Source organism: Ceratotherium simum, chromosome 22, assembly GCF_057802395.1.
Source record: "Ceratotherium simum simum isolate JZ-2026a chromosome 22, ASM5780239v1, whole genome shotgun sequence".
NCBI classification, from domain to species: domain Eukaryota; kingdom Metazoa; phylum Chordata; class Mammalia; order Perissodactyla; family Rhinocerotidae; genus Ceratotherium; species Ceratotherium simum.
In genome coordinates, this window is record NC_141921.1 from 45,248,690 (window position 1) to 45,272,732 (window position 24,043).

At 51.5% G+C, this 24,043-nt stretch overlaps 1 protein-coding gene across 2 annotated transcripts in view; it reads right to left on the reverse strand.

Annotated features, from left to right (window-relative positions):
- CAMTA1 (calmodulin binding transcription activator 1) overlaps positions 1 to 24,043 on the reverse strand; it is an 868,791-nt gene that overhangs the window by 48,897 nt on the left and 795,851 nt on the right. The window contains exon 1 of one of the 2 annotated variants that reach the window (XM_087446888.1): positions 4,698 to 4,761. The exons of the other annotated variant lie outside the window; for it this stretch is intronic. The gene's annotated coding sequence lies outside the window, so the exon portion shown is untranslated. Of the gene's footprint in view, positions 1 to 4,697; positions 4,762 to 24,043 lie in introns of those variants that run through there. 2 annotated transcript variants of the gene reach the window in all.

Genomic DNA, 24,043 nt, shown 5'->3' on the forward strand with positions numbered 1-24,043 from the left:
TATTTATGAAACTCCAATTCCCAGATTTCATTATGTGAGGTGAAGTAGGAGAAGATATAGCTTAGGTGCCGCCCTGCCCGGACAAGAGCTGATAATCTAATTTGAGAGATGAGGGCAAGGCTTCATTGATGAGATAAGATCTGAGTTAGGCTCAGAGAGTAAGGAGGTAGAATTCAGAACCGAGTGTGGGGCAAGGGTAGGAGACTAGCCTGACTGCAATGGACGGTTCATGCTGACAGCTGTTGGGGGCGGGAGAAGGCTGCCTAACAGGGTGGGATCAGATTCGGATGGTGGTGAAAGTCCGGTAGAAGAAAGGTGAAAAAACCGTATATATAGAGAGACTAACAGGTTAATTTTGGTAGTTGATAAATGTTAATTTAGTATATTTGGAGAAACTTATTTACATTATTTGCCATCACTTTCCATGTTACAAAAACGTTATATAAGTTTAGCATCAGCAGCTTAACTCCTATAAACATTTACCTTGGTTAAGTTCCTTCCATACTTTACCTTCCTCAATGTTTAATTATTAGTTATAATTTACTTAACAACATACAGTAGGTGCTTAAAAATGTGTTGACAGATCTCTCCATACGTCATATGTCTGAAGTTATGATCTATTTTCAATGCTTACAAGATATATAAAATTAAGCAAATTATAGGTACCATGATGCTCTTGAAACTAAAATTTCAGTTAGTATATGAAAGGAACTTTACTGAAATGAATCATCAACCAAGGTCATACGGGCATTATCTACCCACCCCCAACATTAAAAAAAACAAAGCCACTATTTACGAAGTATCCCATCATAGTTGTCATGAGCCCCTGTGCTATACCGCTTAGGGGGTGGAGAGTAACTATTTCCTGATGGTCAAGGCATCTCCTTGTCTGCCTGCTGCCGTTAACCCAAATCTAGGCACATCAGAGAACAGCAAAGAAAAGCTGGTCATTTGACTACAGGGCAGTCCATTCAGGAAGGGGATAAGTCCATCACTGATGATCTTCATGCCATGAGCTCCGATACCCTCATGCCATAAGGTGACGACGCCCAGCAGGCTCCTAAAAGCACGTCCTAAATGTTAAATGTGACTAATGTTCACACGTGGTCTTTAATGCAATCCAACGGGTCTTGTCTCGACTTCTCCCTGCATCACTTAAAACTAACTGATGGCCGTCAGATCTTACACAGAGTCTAAGGAACTTCACTGCATGTAAAGTGTAACAAAAACAAAACTAACCCTGTATCACTCATTCTACAATTGCCAGAAAGCCTAGAAGGCAGTGTGTGGCTTGCCTCTACAAAGTGTACAAGATTTTATGGAATGAATGTTGTTTACTAACTTCCGTGGTACCCCCATTTCACTTCCCCGTACCCTCACTTTCCTTTTGCCTAATCCCTCTTTATTTCATCTATGTTTCTCTTGCTTCATTGTGTAGTATGTATCTCTGTAAGCTCCCTTAAATCATTTTTTTGAAAAAGGTGAGGTGTACATGATTAAACTATATCACGTGGGGATGCCAAAAGATTTTTGGCAATGGAATACATAACTGAAATAAACTCCCAAATATTCAGCTTATGTACTGTGACTGGAAGCCATGCTTGATATTCAACAATGAAGACTTAGCACCACTCAGAGAGGCTCCTTTAGAAAAGATCGATGGAATACAAAGATTAAACCACTTTAAGTCAGAGAAAGAAAAGCCTTTTAAATGTGGGAAGACACAGCAGGCCCACAAAAACAGTTGGGAAAAGGGGTGGGGAAGTGTACACAGCTGAGAATGAATAAAGCACGTCCAGAAAACCACTGCACCGCTAAAGAGCTGTGCCACATTTAACAAAAGGGTCTTTAGTGACCTTTCTGGGTGATACCTAACGTTGTGTTTTAAATAAATGTATTAACAATTTTCCCCCAAACACTTTTAAAAAGCAGCTTACAAGCACAGCTCTACAATTTCAGAAGATCACAACAGCAACGACCAAAACATCAGAAAAATTCTGACAGTTCCCAAAGGGAACTCCAGATCCCCAAAATGTCTATTTCCTTGCACGGCCAGAAGACGAGTGATCTTGAGCGGAGCCCTTGAACCTTAGCCATCAGTAAGAGCTTCACTGTCAACACTAATGACTAATTCTTTAACTTCACTATCTTTCTCCTATGAAGTCAAAAATTCTCCGTTCCACCTGTTATCCATGTTCTCTAGAACAGTCCGACATGAATGTATTGCAGCAGTGACAGCTGCTGCTGTAGACAAGGCCCAGCAGAGTCCCAAGCAGAGGACTAAAGAAAATCATACTGTCTGCGTGTTAATCACAAAAGCAGAAGAGCTGATAAGAATCCTTAAATAATACAATGTTGTTGTTAACCATTGCATTAAATACTGTGTTTCCACTTACATTACTTGGAATATAATTAAACAGGATGACCCAATCAAGATCCCTTAGGAATTTGCAGCGGTCCTCCGCTTGTTTTCACTACGAAGATAAATTTATTTGGGAAATGAATATCCTGTAAGTAAATGTTATTTTCTAGAACATTAAACATTATTACTCCCTAAATCTAAGAGAAGGAAAAAGAGAAACATAAGCTTATTTGCTATCATCTAATTCTGGTCTTAAAACAATAAATATTTTCCTATAAACACACACCATGAAAAGGGCCACTGCTTAATGTATTTCTCTTTATCAGGTTCCCAGGCAATAGTTTCTCCATATGACCGATTCTGTACAGAAACTCTCCGAACAATTCCTTTAGGCAGAAAGAGAAAAGCCAGCCACTTTATATGACAAAACTTGGGAGCACAATTTTAAAATTTCAGGTTTTGGCCTCACTAGTCAAAGAAATGTAAAGCATTCAACCAAACAAATACATGAGGCATTTCTGTAATAACCTGAAAGCACTCCTCACGTTTACTGAATCTGCCTTTGCTCATCAGGTTAATCACTGGAAATCATACCAAGCAAGAGTGGACAAAATAGACTTTAAAATTGCCATCATTCCCTAGTGAAGTAATTTAAGAAGATAATTTGCACGAGTAAACTAGTTTCAGAAATTTGTTTTGATGCCTGCAGGAAACTACGGAGATTGAAAAAGTCTCAAACATTTGAACACCATCAGGGCCACGTCTGACGCTGTGCAAAACCTAGGAAACCAAATCGTGAGAGAGCCTATAAATGCAAGAAGGCCACACTGAGCCTCTATTACAGCCCATCTGAGCCCGGCTGGTGGAAGCAAGGGTCAGTGCACCTCTCCCGCCCACCGTCTGCAGGTAAGCAAAGCTCTCAGGAAGTTCTTCCAAACCTTTAGTCTCCGAACTCAAACAACTTTCCCCGCCGCGTTCTACGCACGGATTAATAAAACGTTCATTCACTCCATTGGCTTGCTCGGAAAGGCAGCCTCCAACCGCTTCGTCCCGCAGAGACGCCCCAACCAAGTGCCGCGCCGTCCCGGCCTCTCTCCCTGCCAAAGGGACACCTGTCCGGGCCCTTATCCCCGGCTCCCCGCGCCCCGCAGAGGGGGCACCCGTCCCAGCGGCCCCGCTCCCCGCCAAAGGGGCACCTGTCCCAGCGGCCCCTCTCCCCGCACCCCGCCGAGAGGGCACCTGTCCCGGCCCCTCTCTCCGCGCCGCGGCAAAGGGACACCTGTCCTAGCGGCCCCTCTCCCCGCTCCCCGGCGAGAGGGCACCTGTCCTGGCCCTTCTGCCCGCCCAGGAGGCACCTGTCCTGGTCCCTCTCCCCGCGTCCCGCCAGACGGGCACCTGTCCCACCGGCCCCTCTGCCCGCGGCCCCCCGAAGGTGCACCTGTCCCAGCGGCCCCTCTCCCCGCGTCCCGCCGCGGGAGGGAGCGCTGGATCCGAAAAGCCCGCGGCGGAGTTGCGCCTCGTAGACAAAAAGCAGCCCGCGGGCCCACCGGCGCCCGCGCCGCTCGCGCCCGGCCGCCCCCGCGCCCCCCGACGCGGCCACTCCCCGCACGCGCGCCCAAAGACCGTCACTCAGCCAAACACTCCACTCCCTGGTGCACACTCGCGTGTTCTCACACCCACTCCCGCCCTCACTCCCTCGCATAAACACGCGCGCTCAGCCTCGCTCCTCACGCTCCCTCACTCGCTCCATAAACACGCGCGATCGCACACCCCTTCCCCAACACGCTTCCCAGCCCAGACACACTCGCTCCATAAACACGCCGGCCCCCACGCACACTCACGCGTTCAAACACACTGGGTCCCTTCGCTCTCTCCATCAGCACGCCCGCCCCCTCGCTCTCCCCACTCGCTCCGTAAACACGCGTGTTCGCACACCGCTCCTGAGAGACGCGCACTCCGGCACCAGCGCTCCATCCACACGCGCCTCACACTCATCCAAACACCCCCCTCCAGCACACTTGCCCCGTAAACACTCCGGTGCCCACGCACACTCACGCGTCAAAACACGCTCCCCCCGCGTAAACACGCGCGCCCCCACACTCCCCCCCCGCAAGCGCGCGTGTCCTCGAACCCACTCCTCCGACACACTCCCTCCCCCTCACGTAAACACGCGCGCCCCCGCAGCGAGCACGCGTGCTCCCCACGCCCGGGCCGCGGCGCGCCCGCCCCCGGCCCCGCCCCCGCGCGCCCCGGCCGCCCCGCGCGCCCCCGCCGGCCGCCGCCCTCGCCCCGCACGCGCCCGGCCGACTCTCCCCTCGGCCACACGGACACTCACTCGGACTCGGTGAGCACGGCCACGGCTCGCTCCGGCTGCGCCGAGCCGCCTGTGTCTTCCTCCTCCTCCCGCGCGGCCCCGCCCGGCCCGGCCCCGCCAGCCCAGCCCTGCCCGACCCGCTCAGCTCCACTCGCCGCAGCTGGACCGACTCGGGCTCCGGGTACCGCTGTCTCCCCGCCACAGCCCGAGTGCACCGCCCGGGCCAATGGCGGGGCGCGGCGGTGAGCTCACCGGCCTCGGCCCCGCCCTCCGGCCCGCGCGGGCCAATCGAAGGGCGCGACGTCACCTGGAGCCGGGCAGAGGCAGGTGTGGGGCGCGGAGCCGCTCAGCGCGGGGACTGCGCCGGAACTGCGCCCGAGCCGCGCGGCGCCGCGCTGGACGGCGGCGGGCCCGGCCCGGAGGGTGCGGGCGGAGCGCGGCCCCGCGGCCCCTGGCGCCCCACGGCCGCTCGCGACGCGGTCGCCGCCCTCCCCGCCCAGATTCGGGGAGGCCCTCCGGGGGGCGGCCGCGCGCGGTCTACTCGAGGGCAGGGACGGCTCCGAGTCCGACGGCCGCGCCCACGGCCCCGGGAGGCCTCCTCGGGGGCCCGCGCCGCGCGGCGGGGGCGCTCGGCCTGCGTGTTCCCGGCCCGCGGAGTCGCCGCGCGCCCGACCCCGCGACTCCCGACCGCGCGGCGCCGTCGGGTCCGTCCGGGAGCCCCGCACCCCGGGCCCGGCGTACCCGGCTCGGGCTCCCGGCGCGGCCCCGGCGCGCCCTGCGGCGGCGGCGGCGGCGGCGGCGTCTGCAATGCAGCCGCAGGAGGAGCCGGCGCTGCGCTGCGCTGCACCGAGAGCGGGGGAGCGCGGAAGGCTGGGCGGGAAGGAGGGGCGCGGCGAGCCGGCCGACGGCTGAGGAGCCCGGGCAGCGCCCAGGAGGCCGCGAGGGCACCGGGCGGGTCCTGGGGCCGGAGTGGAGGGACCCGGGGAGTCGGCCAGGGCGGGGCCGAGTCTGCCTGGGCAGTGACCGTGAATGGCGGCTCCCCTGGGAGTTTAGGAGCGTCCAAGGCTCCCACTCCAGCAGCGCAGGGCCCGACCTCCTTAGCTGGAGTTCCAGGCCTCCGCCCGGGTCTAACTGTGGTGTTCAAAAGTTCTGGCTTGGGCTTTCTCACTTGGATACTTCTGCATAATCTCTTGTTTCTCGCCTCCTGCCCAAACCCAAGTCACACCTCCATCAAGGCTGAGCGTGTCCAAGGGAGGCATCCCAAGTGGACACCACTGCCCCTTCTCCTTTCCCTGTAACATTTGCAGTTCTGCTGTTACTCATCTGCTCCCACTCCCACCCACAGCCTTGCGCATAGAACGTGGTTGACCCACGCAGACTTGTCGTGAGGCCATCTTCTCTTTTTTCCTTCCTACTGTCAATTATCTTTAAAATTGATTATGCCTCCTTTCTGCCATCTGGGTTGAAAAGAGTCTCAAAAGATGGAGGCGGAGTCTCTTTTTTTGACCCTACCCCAACACACACGAAAACAACCGCAGTATGTTGCACAGCCCTTAAGCCTGTACAACCAAAAAGGAATCGTTGGTTAGAGGCCAAGCCAAGGACATCCCTGGCGAAGCTGGGTCCCATCCTGTGCCACACCTCTGAGCCAGGAAAGCAAGAGGTCATGTATGGTCTCACTCTTGGAGGCTGACCACTGATTCTAAACCTCAACAAATCCCTCACCTGCCCTGGCCCAAGTCCGAACATCCGAACGTATTCACAATCTTGCTCCCACAAGTCCATATTTCCATCTGCCTCCACCCCACTCTCACTACACAGGACCCCTGCGCCTCCCAACTCTGCTTATGCAGCTCCTCCCCTTTATGCATATGCTAGAGGCGCTCCTGTCCGTTCCTCAAGACCTAGCTCAAACCTCACCCCTGCTATGGCTCTTCTTGATGACCCCGGAGCATTGTTATGCATCCGTATTGCAGCCCACAGTGAGCAGGTGCTATTTGTTTCCAGGGGAGGCGACAAAAGGGAAGTAGTCAAGAACAACAGCTCTGGAGACGAACAGCCTGGGTTCAAAGTCAGATTCTCACGCTTGCTAGCTGTGTGCCTGCTCACTGTGCCTTCATATCTCTTAGTGAGAATGAAATGAGCCAATCGATGTAAAGTGTGTATACCAGTGCCTGGCACGCAAAGTTCACTCCCTACATGTTACTTCTTGTTGCTACCAGAAGTCAGGGTGTCCTGGGGGGGTGCATAGTGACTGGAAAGGGGGGCTTCTGGGTTTCTGGTCCTGTTCTATTCTCGACCTGGGCACGGGTTTTAGTTTGTGAAAACTCAGTTTAGTTTGTGAGCTGAGGTTCACATCCTTATGATACGTGTACTTTTCCATATGTATATTGTACATTAATACAGGTTGTTTTAAAAAGTTACCAGCTAAGACCGAGAGAGCTCTACTCTCCTTGAGAACAGGAACGAAGTCTTACTTATCCTGACACCTTGCGCTGTGAGTGCTCAGCTAATAGTTGTTGAACTGCCCTGAATGGATCGCAAGCAACAGAAACCAACGGGGAGGTGGGATCAAGAGGGGCACGCCCACGTTCATTCTCTGCAGCGCCAGGGAACTCGGGCACCTGGACCCTAGCTAAAGAGAGGGGCCTCCAGACTTTTCTGTCTTTCAGGTAGGGAAGTCCTTTTCCTGGGTTTGTTTTAAAAAGGCAGAGGTTCAGCCCTGGGCTCAGACCTGGACATCCCAGCTGCCTGAGGAGGGGCCTCTGGGAAACCCATGACTCTTCACCCTTCCTCCAGCAGCCTCGTGTCCACCTGGCATGTGAGAAAGGTAGAATCATGGATCCTTCAGCACATTGGCTGTGCCCTGGTGATGGAGTTTGGAATTCTCCTTTCAGGCAGCATGAGGTGACATTTTTACAGTGGCAAAGTCCCCTTACTGTGCCTTGGCTGGGCCCATTCCGCTGCTGGACGATCTGCCACTCTGATTCCCCACTGCATCCCTGTCTCAGGATGGACGCCACAAGAGCAAGTGCCCTCCTTGGGCCCATGCACGGAAAGTCAGACGGAGCTGGGGTGGGGCGAGCTGGATACTTCCGAAGCAAGCTCAGAGCTCTGACGGCATGCTGGAACGGAGTGCCCAAGAGGTGTCATTGCTCATGGGAATTCACGTTCCTTTCTTCCAGGTTAGGAAATTATAGGGTTAGGCAGGCATGTGCTTCAAGCAGATTATTACACTGGGTTTTTATGGGGCTTTAAGTATACCTGGGTCATTTTTAAAAATAGAGAAAAAGAAAGCTTTGTTCAATGATGAATCCACTTGGCAGCACCCAGACCAAGTGCAGTTTGTGCCCTCTAGAGCAGATGTGAGGAGTCCTTATCCCAGCCCTAACCTCCGCTGAGGGTCTCATGATGAACCTATTAGGTGCATCCTGCTGCAGATGAGGAAGAAGGGAACTACTGTTTATCAGATGCCTGATATCTGCCTGCCGTTATGCTAGACACTCACATACACTGCTGCTGTTTCTCCTGCAAGTTGGATATTGTTTAGAGGAGAAAACGAAGGCTTCAAGAAGTCAGATAACTTGCCCAAAGGCACACAGATGGTGAGCAGCAGATCTGGGTTTCAAGTTCTGAGCCTGTGCTCATTCCACCCCACTATGATGGTTCTCCAAGTACCTAAAAACTCCTACATCATTTAGATACCATTTGTGTAAGAAAGCCGTCTGGAAATTTCTACAAAGGGGTTTTCTCACAATGATTATTTAAGGCTCGATCTGCACAACAGAAAGTAAAAATCAGGTGATTTCATTCAATACTATCCAGGGAAATAATGGTCATTAATATTATATACGAAGTATTTCTGGTTGTCATTCTTTGGGGTACTTTGCACTGGTCTGAATCCTCTTTGGCCAATAAAATGTGAGTAAAAGTGACATGCATGACTATAGATAGAAGCTTTAAGAGCCAGTGATCTGCCCACCACATTCTTTTCCCCAGCCCCTGCAACTGTGAATGATGTAGACTCTACCAGGCCAGGTCCCTGAGTGACTCTACCAACTGACATTGGACTTGTAGCAGGAGTGAGAAATAAACCACTGAGGTTGGGTTGTTTGTTACTGCAGCATAACCTCACCTCTCTTATCTCATAAGAAATCAGATACAGTTCTGCATATATCAACTTCCAATAAAAAATAATCAAATAGGATTCTTCTCAAACTAAGTGACAACTAAAAATAAGGGCAAGATGCATATTCAGTGTGTCTTTAAGGCACTAAGAAATAAAAAAAATATTTTTAAAAACCACACGTAAGGGTCACAAAGCAATTCAATAGAGAAAGAAGAGTCTTTTCAACATATGGTGCTGGGACAGCAGGTATCCCCACGCAAAAGAATGAAGTGGGACCCCCTACCTCACACCATATATAAAAGTTAACTCAAAATGGATCAAAGACTTAAATGTAAGAGCCAAAACTACAAAACTCTTAGAAAACATAGAGATAAATCTTCACATCCTTGGATTTGGCAATGGTCTCTTAGATATGACATCAAAAGCACAAGCAACCAAGGAAAGAAATAGATAAATTGACTTCATCAAAATTTAAACTTTTGTGCTTCAAAGGACACTATCAAGAAAGTGAAAAAGACAACTCATGGAATGGGAGAACATATTTGCAAATCATATATCTGATAGGGTACCTGTCTCTAGAATATAAAAAGAATTCTTAGAGCTCAAAAGGAAAAAGAAAAATAACCCAATTAAAAAAAAATGGACAAAGGATCTGAATGGACATTTCTCCAAAGAAGATATACAAGTGGCCAATAAGCACATGAAAAGACGCTCAGTGTCATTAGTTATTGGCGAAATGCAAACCAAACCACAGTGAGACACCACTTCATACCCACTAGGAAGGCTATAGTTGAAAAGATAGATAATAACAAGTGCTGGTGAGGATGTGGAGAAATTGAAACCCTCATACCCTACTGGTGGGAATGTGAAATGATGCGGCTGCTTTGGAAAACAGTCTGGCAGTTCCTCAAAAGATTAATCATAGAATTACCATATGACCCCACAATTCCACTCCTATGTATATACCCAAGAAAAATGAAAACAGATGTCCATACATATGGACATTTATTTGGCATTAAAAAGAGTGAAGCACTGACACATGCTACAACGTGGATGAACCTTGAAGACATTATGCTAAGTGAAATAAGCCAGCCACGAAAGACCACAGATTATGTGATTCTGTTTATATGAAATGTCCAGAAGGGGCAAATTTATAGAGATTGAAAGTAGAGTAATAGTTGCCTTGGACTGACGGGGAGAGGCTTGGGGAGAATGGGACATGACTGTTAAGGGGTACAGGGTTTCTTTTGGGAGGATGAAAATGTTCTAAAGTTAGATTGTAGTGATGACTGCACAACTCTGAATATACCAACAAACTTTGAACTGTACACTTTAAAAGAGTGAAATGTATGGTATATTAATTGTATCTCAATAAATTTGTAAAGCACACAATAAGAGAAAAAGAATGAAGAACTATAAAAAAAGAATCAATGGGTTAACTTTAGAAAAGAGAGCTGAAAGATAGGAGAAGGTAGACCAAGGTCCGGAGTGCCTGATGGGAGTCAGTCAGCACCCCTTTGCTCCCTGAGCCCCCTGTGTCCAGCCCCATGTGGGATACGTGGGGGTGGAGAATCCGGGTAGACAGGTTGTGCCGGATGACTGCTCAGTGAGGAGACAAGACGGACACAGGGGAGGCACTGAGTCGAATGATGGTGATGCCTGGGCAGAAGGAGGTCAGAGAGGGGCTGTTTCTAACTGTGCTTCTGAAGCATTGTGAAAAAGCCAGGGGTGAGCCCATTAAATTCCTACTTGCTGTGATTGCCTCCCCCACAGCTAGGGATGCTGGAGACAACAGCGTCTGAACTTGGGGTTCCCCTTGGAGAAATCCCTGACATGTCAGGGTTCTCATCACAAAGGTTGGCTGATCCGAGGGTGAAGGCGAGCTTTGCAGAGAGTCTCAGACACCTCCAGCTGAGCTGCAGTTGTCCTTGTCAGGGCCCCTGGGCCTTCCAGATGAGGGACGAGTAGGGGGAAGGGCCCAGGCCTGGGGTCAGCAGCCTGGGCTCTGGTCTAGCTCCACCATTAACTACCTGTGTGGCAAGCTCCTTTCTCTGTGCCTCAGTTTCCTCCTCTGCAAAATGAGGTCTAAGGCCGTGTTGATGTGGTCCTGGTTCATGTCCAGCATGACCTGACACAGTAGGCACCCGAGTGCTTCAGCTGCAGGGACTCTGGATTGGAAATCACCATTCTCACAAATGCAGTGAGCACAAGTGAGTCCAGGCAGAACCAGCAGAGGAACAGCCCAGCTAACCTACAGCATCAAGAGAACTAATACGTGCTTGCCGTTTTGAGCCTCTGAGCTCTGGGCTGGTTTGTTACACAGCAATAGATATCTGTAGGGGATGGTGGTATAGGGGGCAGTGGGGAAAAAAGGCGTTTGCTACCAGGGCAAACCATGCTACCATTATTGGTATCAGCCTGGGAAGGCTGTCTCTCTAATCTGGAGGGAGGAAGAGACGCATTAGCCATCAGCCTGAGAACTTGGGGATCTGTCTTAAGGGACATCATGCAGAAAGAGAATCCAAAGAATTGGGGTGAAGACACCTTCAACTCCTTCTCCCTAGTAGCTCATACAGGCCCATTCAGTCCCTCCCTGCTCCTCCCCCAGTATTATACACATGCCAGATGATAAAATACATGGCTAGTCTCTCTGTAGAGTGGGGGACATGCAGAGACATGCTCTGCCCTAAGGGGCAGTGAGTGTCAAAAGGCGGATAATCCACAATAAATTTCAAGAAATAGTAATGCGTAGTGATAACGCACCCAATGGGCTTTAGTGTCTGACAGCCCGAGTTTGAATCCCTAACTGTGTGACACAGGACCAGTTACCTGACCCCTCTGAGATTCAGTTTCCTCGTCAGTAAATGAGGATGGAAATGTCTCCTGGAAACACAGAGAGGATGACATTGGATAATGAATGTACAGTGGGCAGCCCAGGGCCTGGCGGGCACACAGGGAGGGCTTGGGCACCAGCACCAGGATTGTCACTATCCCTTTGGGTTCTACTGTCTTTGTGATGTTCTCCGGGATCTTTTGGGATGGCAGATTCTTTCCCATCACAGCTTACTTCCTGTGCTGTTAAAACGAGCTTGCTTCCCCGAGCGCACGGTAGCTGTGTGAGGGAGGTGGCCTGGATGCTTTAGGCATGGCCAGCAATCACACACAGGTGGAGGAGAGGTGCCTCTACCCAAATCCTATTTTGTAGTCATTCAGGAGGAGCTGGGACAATAGGAGCCAGACCCCTTAGCACATGCCAGTTGAACTCGTGGGTTCCACCCAGGCCAGCTCAAGCCCATACCTCCTTCCACTTCACCAAAGGTCCCATCTGTTCTAGGTCTCTGGGCAAAATGGTCCTCATGGAAAAGGTGGTTCAACCTCTGTAAGTCGGAAGGGTGAGGAGAGTCCAGTAAGCAGATGCCAACAGGGAGGGCAGAGAGCTTATTCTTCCTCTTAGGGTGGGAGCTGCCATCGTCATAATCGAGATAACATTCACTGAGCACCGACTACACTCTTGACACATGCTAGTTTCTTTCATCTTCACACCAAGCCTGCGTAGTGGGTGCTAGCATTATTGCAGTTTTACAGAGGAGGAAACTGAGGCACAGTGGGTTAAGTCACTTGCCCTGGACTGTGCACCCGTGAGTAGCAGAGCCCCTGATCTCCCACACTCCAGAACTGCAGCTCCAGCCGCTTCTCTGTCCAGCAGAACAGAGCTAGAGAACGTGGGAGCTAGAGAAGCACAGCTGCAGGGACGGCACAACCAGGTGAAATGAGGAGTCAAGGACGGGGGGCAGGGCCCCTCCCTGACGAAAGGACAGGCTTGGCTGGCAGGGCTGCTGCCCCATCTTCCCCCAAGCACCCTTCCTGAAGCCGTGCCTCTCAACGCAATGGCACCAGGGGTATGGGTGGCACACCTCAGACATACTCAAAGAAACAGGGTCCTTTCCGGCCTGTGGGCCATCTAATCTGGGCCATTCAGGCCAGTCTGTTTCTGAGCTTTATTTGAATCAGAAGTCTAAAACCCCTAGAAGGCAGAGTAGTAGAGTGGTGAGCACTCTGCTCAGGAGTCAGAAGGGCCTGGGATCTGCTCTTCTCCAGCTCTGAGACCTAGGACGGGCTCTGTCCTCTAGGCCTTGGTGTGCTCATCTGTAAAACCGGGATGATGATGGTGGCTGCAGCCCAGGGTCATCGTCAGGACTCAAGGAGATATTTGTGGAGCTCACAGCCTGGTGCCCAAAAGGTGTTAGCACCTTGTCTTAGCTAAATGACAGGGCCAGGTAACTAGTCCATACTTTGGCCAAGATAGCCAGAAAACTCAGGCACAAGCCAGCAGAACTCCAGCGGAAGCCCCTGGTCTGGGGGTCCAAGGCTTGGGCTCCCTCATGGGGTCTCAGAGGGAAAGTCTGGGGCCTTGGAAGAGCCTTCAGGACAGTGATGAAAACCCCTTCATGCAGGACTTCCCATTTTTGGAGAATAGCTCTGTTATGGGCTGAATTGTGTCCCCCTCAAATTCTCATGCTGAAGCCCTAACTCCCAGCACCTCAGAATGTGGCTGTACTTGGAGACGGGGCCTTTAAAGAGGGGATTAAGTTAAAATGAGGCTATTAGCACGGGCCCTAATCCAATCTGACTGATGTCCGTATAAGAAGTGGAAATTTGGACACAGAGAGACAGCAGGGATGTGCACACACAGAGAAGACCATGTGAGGACAAAGCGAGAAGGTGGCCATCTGCAAGCCAAGGAGAGAGCCCTCAGAAGAAACCAAACCTGCTCACATCTTGATCTGGGACTTCCAGCCTCCAGAACTGAGAAAACCAATTTCTGTTGTTTCAGCCGCCCAGTCTGTGGTACCTTGTCATGGCGGCCCGCGCAGACTAATACAAGCTCTTTCTTCAAAGCACAGCTCCCCACACTTCCATGCATCTCTTTACCTGGCTAAGGGCTCATAGACCTCCATGTGCAGAACTTGGGGGCCTCCTCTATGGCTCCCTATTCAAGGCCACTCTTGCCAAACCAGGGCCCAACCCCTCTAGATCCTTCTGTAGAGGATCTTAGGAAGTTCCAGTCTTCAGGGTCTGAGAGAGCATCCCAGGTTCCCACTGGGCTGCGGTTGGCTTCTCCATGAGGCAGGAAAACTCAATGAGCCTTCAAGTAGGCCACGGTGCACTCTACGGCCAGACAGGGTCACGATTGAGAACGGGCGTGTTTACCGGAAAGGTACACTCAAAATGCGCTTACTAAAACTTTCTTACAAAGTAGATACTATTCCTTTTTTTTTTTTTTTTTTATGTGGGACTCTGATTAAAGAGAAATGAATGTGGTGTCTCATCGGTGACAACAGAGTAGAATATCTGAGTATATCCAGAGTAACTGGATAGTTACGCTGAGAACCACTCTGAAATCACCATCCTGACAGTTGCTGCCAACGAAAACCTGAAGCTCATGCCCCAGTGAAAACCAGAGCTGGAAAGTTCCCCTTTTAGGGAAGCAACTAGCTAATACCTACAAATGACAGATACCGAGGTCACGAGGGGAGGAGGTGTGCTGTCATGTCAAATCGTGTTCCGAGTTACAGAGAAGAAGAAAGAACAATCGAAAGGCAAGACCCAGTTAGAGACAGGTGCGTTTTAAAATACAACCATCTCCTGCGCCTCAAGAAAGCAGAGCTGACATTTAGTTCAGGGGGAGTTTGAGACACCTCAGGTACTAAACACCGTTACTGAGAAGAATAAAAAAGTGGCCAGGGAAAAGCACAGATGTGTTATCCACACTTGTGTACCCCCACCCCCAGCTGGTCTCTCTTTGACACTCTGGGGAACGTTTCTGGGGTGGCCCTTCGCTATGCAGCCATGACCCCACACAGGCCAGCAGCTCACTTACTTCTTTGGGACCAGTAAATTCGAGTCAGTCCCTTGCTGGGCTCTGCCACCCAGGGGCCTGAGAAGCGCCATCCACTCCAAAGAGAAATCCCCTCCCCTGGGTTGCTGGCACAAGGAATGCAGTCCCACCCAAGGATCCTCCTGGCTTTAATTCACTTTCAAGTAACTTAGAATAGTGCCAGGGCCTTTCATCAAATGTAAAATGAGCACCCACTCACTTTCTTACTGGGAATCAAACGCGAGGATGCCAGGGGGAGGAATGACGTCTTTAAGAGCAGTCAGGGGACCTGGAGGTTCAGACTTTCTGCGGCACGTCTGCTGTCTGCTCAGAGCTTGTTCTTTCCTGCTGCTTTTCCAGGGATGGGCGTAAAGACTGGTGATAAATGCATCAGCTATTTCCAATTCCAGAGCACTTGGGCTTTGAATGCATCAGGCCCAACCTCGAGGGCCCATGTCTGCAGCATGGCTGGGTTGGCTCCACAGCACCCCTGTGCAGGCCCTGCTCAGAGCTACACACCGGAGTTTCCACTGGCTTTAGCTGTTCCCAGGTGACCCAGGCCGGGCCTTCTGATGTCATAAGAAACATCACCAACCTTATAAAATTAGAGCCTTGATGCATTTTTTATGTCTTAAGAATCACACTGGATTATTAACATCTTAGAAGATGGCTGAATGCTGCATCTATGTCTTCCTTTTCTCTTAAAGGTGAATTATTGAGTAGGAATGCTCTTTGCCCAGGTCCCCACCCTGGCTCTGAAATCCCCGTCTGCACCCAGCTGGTCATCATTTGCAAGGTCAGGTCTACTCCCTTCAGTGTTGGGGGAAGGAGGGGGAGCACTATTGGAAGAGGGGCACTGGTTCTGGGGCTTCCTCCAGGCTCCCCGCCCCAGCCCTGGAGAGGGAGAGGGGGAGAGAGGGCGGGAGGGAGGAAGCCGGGCGTCTCCAAATAGAGCTGCTCATAACCCTGCGGGCAGCAAATGGAACCATCAGGAGAACACTGTAGTGAGAAAAGAACATTGCTGGAGCCAGGGGTGCTGTCTGCAGGATGGAAATGGGGTGCGGGCTCGTTTACAGAGCACCACAGGCCGTAGCACAGGTGAGTAATTTAAAGAGGTAATTGAAATAATATGTTACAATAATAACCTTAGCTGTCAAAGGCTCCTGGAATTTCGCATTTAATTTCACATTTAGGTGGACTGATCTGTAAGCTAGTTAATTTCACATCTCTGCCCAGGGAATCCCGAGCTTCACACAATATTCTCTGCAGAAGACAAAGTATTCACCCAAACCATTTTTCATAATAAAATGTGTTCTTCTGCCCCAAAGAACTGCTGAGGACTACACAAGATCTGTGTAGGGGCAACACTTTAAAAACAACAGCAACAACAAAAAAAAACCACATTGGACACTCACCGTTTCCTTTCTTGACAAGCACAGCAAAAAGAAATTGGTCTGCTGAGGTGAGGAGCAGGGGAGGCCAGGGAAGGCAGGTGGGGGCAGAGGAGGGGGAGGGGCCGTTTTGTGCAGTGAAGAACTTAACCTTGCCCAAAGAGAGGTCTAGCCTTTGTCCTTGCCTTCTGGGAGGTGATCTCTAAGCCCTCAGAATGTCTTGCTTGATGGGAGTGTCTTTGTTTGCCTGGGGGCCTTTGGTCACTGGATAGTCTAAGGATATGATTTAAGGTAAGAGCTGGCCACATGGGCTAGTTGTAGGGTGGGGGCTGGCCACACTAGAAGGACCAACAATGTGACTTAGGGTAGGGGCTTTTGGTCACACATATCAGCCCACTCTGGAGAGGCTGGAGACAGATCACTAGGTGGGCAATCATTCATGCCTCCATGATGGAGCCCCAGTAAAAACTCTGGACACTGAGGCTTGAGTGAGCTTCCCTGGCTGGCGATACTCCATGAGCATCATTGCACATCGATGCCGGGCAAGTAACACTGTCCACAACTCCACGGGGAGAAGACAACGGAAGCTGGGTGTTTGGTGCCCTCTTGGTCTCTGCCCTATGCTCTTCTTCCCTTGGCTGGTTTTAATCTGTATCCTTTTGATGTAATAAACTGTAACTGTGGGTATAACATCTTTTGTGGGTTCTGTGAGTCCATTTACTGAATTATCGAACCTGAGCATGGTCTTCGCAGTTGGCTAACTCATGCACATTCTTTCTACATATGAGGAGCACTCCTATGAACAAGCATTATAGTTTTCATATAAGATTAAGTACATTCTCTTCTGATGGGGACACAGAAGGACTCCCCCCATCCCTGTCACATGCTCCCCTAACACCCAGAACCTGCCCCTGTGGAGCACTCATCATACCAATGGTGTTGTCCGATTTGCCCCATGTCCTGGGCCATGAGCTCCCAGAGGTGGGGTCATGCCCAGTTGGCATTTAAAGACCTGGGTCCAGCAGAGTGCCCCTCAGGCAGCTGGGGCTCAGCAGGTACAAGTGACTGACAGGCGAGTGGACAGGCTGCCTTCTACCAAGGCTGTTTCTTCCATAGTGGTTTACGACCGGTTGAGGGGTGAGTTGCCTACCTTAGAATGACAACCTGAGGCCACAGGTGGCAAAGGAGATGGGTGTTGTGAGGCTTCAACAGGACCACAAACATGAAGCACTTGGCACGGGGCCTGGCTGGTATGGCTGTCACTGTCATACCAGTGTACTTGGGGGCAGTGGGATTCCATGGGGGTGAGTGTGGATAGGCAGGTTTTCATGGCTCCTGACTCTGCTACCTACCCAGTCATTAACTCATTCATTTATTCATCAGGCTAAGGTGGACTGGGTCAGATGATGGGGGAGTCACAGAGGGTCAGTTGAGATCCTCCTCCAGGACCCAGGACTGTGAAACACCATGCAATGATTTGCCAAAGACCTGGCCGGGAAGTCCCCTTCCTTTCTGAGGCATGGAGGGTGGATAGGTCTGAGCAGCTCAGGGGAGAGACTTGCTTTTTCCTTTCCTTTTCCAGCCCTAGTGAGCTGAGGAGAGAATTCTCTGTCCTCACCAGGTGGCCCCTTAAAAGCTCTGAAGGCAACCCCAGGGTATGTTTAGTAAAAGACCTTACAGTTAAACTTCTTCATTCTTGTGTTGGGTTATCTGCCTGAAGCTTGTCCAATAACAGAGAGACCAGAAAGGGGGCGATGGTGCCTGGTCAGTTCTGGACACCCTCCCTCGCCTGGTTCTGACATCAGGGAGGACATTAGAGATGTTGCAGCTCAAAGCTGAGGTCAGTCAGCAGGGAGGGTGATGGTCACAAAGACACCACTGGCTGTCCATCCATCCATCCATTCATCCATCCTTCTGTCCGTCCGTCCACCCTCCCATCCATCCATACATCTGTCCATCCTTTGAAGAAACATTTATTGAGCACTGTATTACGGCCTTTTGGGGCATAATGATAATTAAGACAAAAGTCTTTGGCCCCATGATTCGGTTATATTCTCATCTTTGTCAATTTCATCCACACACCTTGACTCATTTCGTCCAGTGCCCCCTCCATGCAGACATGTCACAGGCTTCTCTCTCCTGCCTATATGCTTCTCTGAGCTCTGGAGCCTATGACCACTTGCTGACTATTGATTTTTCACATGATGTCCCAAAGGCCCTTCAAACTCAGACCCAACTCGTGACCAGTCCTCTAGAGGGTGTATGACACAGAGCCCCCATATCTAATCCATCTACAAGTCCTATTGATCCCACCTCCTAGAAGTCTGTTGACTCTGTCCCTTCTCTCCAGAACCGCCAAGTTCAGCATCATCTCTAGCCTAACTATCTACACTCATCCGCTCTGGCCCTGCTTCAATCTGTTCTCCACACAGCAGCCAAGAGCCTTTCTCAAAATGCAAACCTGGTCATGTCACTGCCTCTCAAACCCTCAATGCCTTCCCACACAGCCCTGCACCTGAGCACCCAACCAGCTTGTCTGGTCTGATCCCTGCCTCCCTCTCCACCTGATCAGCCTTCACGTGCTCCTTTACATTCATGAGACTTCCTCCCCCCACAAAGCTTTCTGTGCATACTGTTCCCTCCGCCTGGGATATTCTTGCCTCCCCTCTTCATGGAGTTAACTTCTGCCCCTTCAGATCTCAGCTCAAGGGTCGTTTCTTCAAGAAATCCCCTCCAGTCCTCCCTGAGAAGTTGCCTCCTCCCATTACAAACTCCCTAAACTCTCAGTTGTGGGAAGCTTGGTGGTCAGGTCTGATTTTTCCTCCCCCAGATGGTAAGCTGGGTGAGCGCAGGGACCTCATCTGTTTCTGTTTATTTGTTTTGATTCCAGCACTTGGCCCAGTGCCTGGCACCTAATGGGGACTCCATTACCAGTTGCTGAATAAATGATTACAAAGAGGGAATTGCTAACAGAGGAATTTACAAAGTGTGATGGGAAAGCCAAACAAAAAGAAGGCATCCTGCGTGTGGGCAAACAGGACGAGGTGGGAAGTCAGCTTTTACAGCGGAGGGGTTTTAGGGCAGAAATTTTCAATAAAGCAGGAGTTCTCTAAACTGACCACAGGGGAAAGACCTAAGGGACCAGTGGGCACAGCGTGTGTGAGGGCCCAGAGGTGAGAAACAACATGGAAGTCTGAGTATTTCAGCAGAGTGGAGGGTGGAGCATTATGCTCCAGTGATGAGCTGAGAAAGACAGGCTGAGGTCAGCTTATACAGGGCTTGTATTCCATGCTGGAGAGTTAGCTTATCCCCACCTTCCCAAGGAACCGATGACCACTACCCTCCCGACAGGCTCCCGCAGCCCCGTGCCTCCCTCTCTACCGGATCTTACTGCACTGGGTTATGACTGCTGGTTTTCTTTCTGTCTCTCCCAGGGGACAGCCTTTTGCTCAGTGCCTGGCACACAGTGGGTGCTCTGTCAATCTTTTCCGAATGCACGAGTCATACATACACAGCATGGACAGGAAGGGAAAGAAAGTGGCAGCCAATTGGGAGGCCCCAGTCCAGGTACGAGATGATGAAGGCCTGAGAGACAAAAGTGGCCAAGAGGAGGAAGCTCTGTGGGGTTGAAGGTCTTAATTTGCAAACTGCTTGGCATGGCGGGAGAGGATCATGGGGAGGGAGAAGCAGGGACAAGGATGCTTCCAGATCTGGAGGCCAGGTCAGAAGCAGCACAATTGTAGGGAGAAGAGGTTCAGAGGAAGACTCTTATTGTGGGAAGGTCATGAGCGGGTGGATGAGGTCAGACCATCTATGTACGATTCTCTCTGCATGGCTAGCTTGCAGAGCTGTTGTGTCAGAGTGTCCTTATCTGTAGACTGGGGGACTTGTAGGCTGCTGGGAAGTTTGAATGAGTCCGTCCACTAATGGATAGGGCCTGGCAGATGGTCCGCACCCAGATGGCAGCTGCTGTAACCCCTGGGTGGGCAGCTCTGTGCCAAGAGGCAGGTTTTGCAGAAAGAGACAATCACAGCAGCTCAGGGGTCTGTCAGCTCTCCCCTGTATCTCAAAACCAATGGATGCAGTGTGGTGCCATTGAAGTGACTGAATTAGCAATTTCGCTTGGGGTGACCTTGGAGAACAAAACAACCTCCAAGGGATTAAAATCTAAAGATGTCACCAGCGCTTCTAAATGTGGGTGCCGCCGGATGGGGTGAGGGCTGGGGCAGAATTCCCTGCGCACATCCCAGCACCTCTTGGACTTGGGTAGGACAAAGGACACTCGGGGGACTTCCCCATCTGCTGATGTCAGAACTGGTCCCTCTGCTGAGGGGCTTGGAGCACTGGGTGGGAGCCAGGTGGCTGTTCCCTCTCTTGTCACTGCGAATGCTGGGAAGGAGCATGGGCTCAATCAGCCAGGACACCTGAGACAAAATTGACCCAGCAAAGAAACCGCAATCCACACATCACCCAAGGCTTCAGGCCGGCTCCTTTCTCGGCCGCTCTTGTGTCCCTGCTTCCAGAGCTTCGATGAGTCTGGCTGTGCGATGGAGAAGGGGCAGTAGAGGAAAGGGGGACAGAAGCACGCTGAATGAGGAGTCAGGAGGAGCTTCTGTCCTGATTCAGCACGGTTTGGGGCAAGTCATCACTCTTTTTGGGGCCTACATTCCTTCCAGAAGGAGGAGGAGGCTGGACTACATGACAACTGAGTTTCCTTCAAATTCTAACTCTTGAAGATTCTAAGTTTGTTTCCGGTGTGTCGACTATTACCACTCTGCCACTGATTTTTCAGAATGTCTCCTCTTATTCTTACTAAGAATAGAACATCTGCCACATACCTGCCTGTCACTTTTATTTCTCAAACAAAGGACTTTGAGTTCACAAGTGCAAAGTATCAGCAGGTTGCTGCAGTGGAGGAAGCTGGTCTTCAGCCTATCAGACTATTTTGAATGTCCTGTTGTCACAGAGGTGGGGACAAGGTCGCTGGGCCTCTTGGAAGGAATCAGAAACGTGTATATTTTTAGGAGCTTTTAAAAGGAGAGGCCTTGCTCTCAGTCCCGGCCAGAAGCTGTTTTGCCTTCTCAGCCCTGCATGGAGCTGGACTGGATGAGAAGTGTCTCCTGTCACTCTGCTCTGGGACCTCCAGGAACTCACTTCCTCCTGGAGGCCACACCAGCTCCCACTCCGCCCCCAGCCTCTTCTCCTTGCTGATGATGCTCTGAGTCTTGCAGCTTCGGGACCGTTGCTCCCCACCGCTGGATAAACAGATCAGCATCTTTCATTCTTTTTCAGGGAGGTGGATTCTGGGGGCTGGATCCTACAAAACGCTAAGGAAGCCAGTATAACTCTGGCCTGGACTGGCTGTGTCCCCAGGCTTGCTGGTCTCTCTGGGGTCCCAGCTTTGCCAACAGGCCTTTCTTCGAGGCTATACCTTCTGGAGCCCAGCTAATCCTCACCCAAATGATGTGGTAGGATAATGGGAGTCCGATGTAACTGATTTAGGAACTAGGGTGTAATTGCCCAAGGAGGCCTGCCAGGCAGTCTCCCCGCCCATCTGCAGGATTCCTGCATTCCAGCAGTGGTCAGGGCTGAGAGCTGTCTCAGATGGGCCCGACATCCACACACCATTTGGGAGTGAGTCACAGTTTGTTCCTGCTTCGGGGCTTGCCTCCAGCCCCTGCACCCCAATGGGGAGCAATGAGGAGGGAGTTTGTCTCTGGGATTCAGAGCAGGTGTGGGATGTCCCCCTGATCCCGGGGATGGGGAAACTGCCTTCCTGGGGCCTGCAGACCTACCAATGGTTGCTGGGCCAACAGCGAAGGAAGGCAGGAAAGTCAGGGCCCGAGCCTTTCCTCTTGCTGCACAATAAGGAGGGGGACGCGGTGGAGGCACGAGCTCTCCTGGGCCACGTGAGTCAGAGGGGCTCCTGGTCCTTGCTGTCCTGTCCGTCTGGGGAAGGCCAGGGCTCTGAGCTCAGAGACAGGCTTGGCGCCATCTTGTCCAGAGTTTTCAGCCACTTCTCTGGGGTCTTCACACTCCTGTTGCTCCCTCTTGCCCTAGGGTTTTCCTACATGGGGTTTCCCCTGCCTGGAAGGCTCTGCCTCTCCTCTCCACCTGGCATTTGATACGGCTGCCACGTCCTTTTTCTTGAAAGACCCTCTCCTCCTGGCCTCCCTGGGATCGTGTCCTCCCCATCCTCCTCCCGTCTCGCTGGCTGCCTCTCCTCAGCCTCCTTGCCAGCTCCTTTTCTGCTTGACATCCAAACGCTGGGGAGCCACGGCTGAGCCTGCCCCCTCTCCTCTCCATCTACGCTCTTTCATGCAGTGGTCACATTTAGACCCATGACTTTAAATTCCATCTGTGAGCTGACAACTCCTACATTTTATCTCCATTCTGGACCTCTCCATGGCTTGTAGACTTGCATGCCCAGCTGTACACTCGGCGACTCTAATAAGTCTATCAACCATAACATGACCAAAACCAAACACTAGACTCCCTTGTCTCCCAGACTTGCTTCTTCTTCAAGCTCCTCCATCTCAGGAAATGGTCCAGTGTCCCTCTAGTAGTTCAAGCCCCACATCCAGGCATGACCCATCAGTCTCTTTCTCACCCTCCGTGCTCAGATCACCAGCAGGACCCTTGCTTCTACCTTCGAACAGCCCCAAGCTGTGTCTCTTGGGATGTGTCATTACCAGCCCCGTCGGAGCCACTGTCGTCTTTTGCCTGCACTGATGCAAGAGCGTCCAGCGTGGTCTCCCTGTGACTGGAGACACAACTCATTTTCTATGCAGCAGCCAGGGGGTCTTGAAAACGTAAACCTAAGCATGTCAACTCACCTGCTTCAAGCCCTCCCGTGGCCCTCACTGTCCTCAGGATGAAATCCCAGCTCCCTGCCTTGGCTGATGGGCCCCACGTGGCCTGGCCCCTGCCTCCCTCCCTGGCCCCTTCTCATGCCACTGCACCTTCCCTCACTCTGCTCGGCCACAGCAGCCCCCTCAGCTCCTCCAACACGCCAGGCTTGTTCTCTCCCTGGGGACTTTGCTCTCGTTATTCCCTCTGCCTGGAATGTTCTTCCCATGATCTTCACGTGGCTGGCTCCTTCCTGTCATTATCACCTTCCCATCGAGGCCTCCCCTGACCCCCTAACCTAAAGTAGCCACCCGGGCCCCCCTACCGCCCATTTCAAGGGCCCTGATATTTCCTCTGTGATTTGTGTGTTGTCTTTCTCCCCCATTAGGCTCTAAAGGCCATGAGAAGAAAGGTTCCCCAGAGCCGAGAGCAGGGTCTGGCGCACAGTGGATGCTTAGAACCTATTTACCCAATGATGATGGAAGAACAAACGGCCCTAGTGGAAGGAGGCAGATTAGAGGCCAGAAGACTGGTCAGGATGTGTGGGGTTATTTTGGGCTGAATTAAGGTGGTGGCAGAAGTGGGAGAAATCAGGGAGAGAAAACCACTAGGACAGTGCCGGGGTGTGGGGAGGTTTCAGAGGTGACTCTTGGTTTTCTGGGTGGGTCTGTCCACTGAAGTGGGAATGTTGTAGGAGACGTAGGGTTGGGACAGGGTGGGGGCGACAAAGAATGGCTGTGAGTCCCATTTGGGACATGTTGACTCCCCAAGAGAAATCTGAGAGAGCTGTCCTAGGCACAGTTGGATGGATGGTTCTGAATCTGAGAAGAGGGACAAAGGTGGAGATATTGGTGCACCTTTGCCTTGGCATATGGCAAAGAGAGCCCTGGATGGGGATAAGCCCTCAGGGAGAGCAGGCAGAGGGAGAAGAGAGTGGCCCAGGAGAGAGCCAGTTACAGGGACATTTACAGAATGTTCCAGAATGAGGAGCCAGTGATGGAGACTGAGAAGGAGCAGTCGGGGGAGTCGGAGGGACATAGGAGAGGGTGGAGTCACAGAGCCTAGGGTCAGAGGGCTTTAGAGGGGAAGCAGGCAGGCAACAGGGGCAGAGGTGCTGACA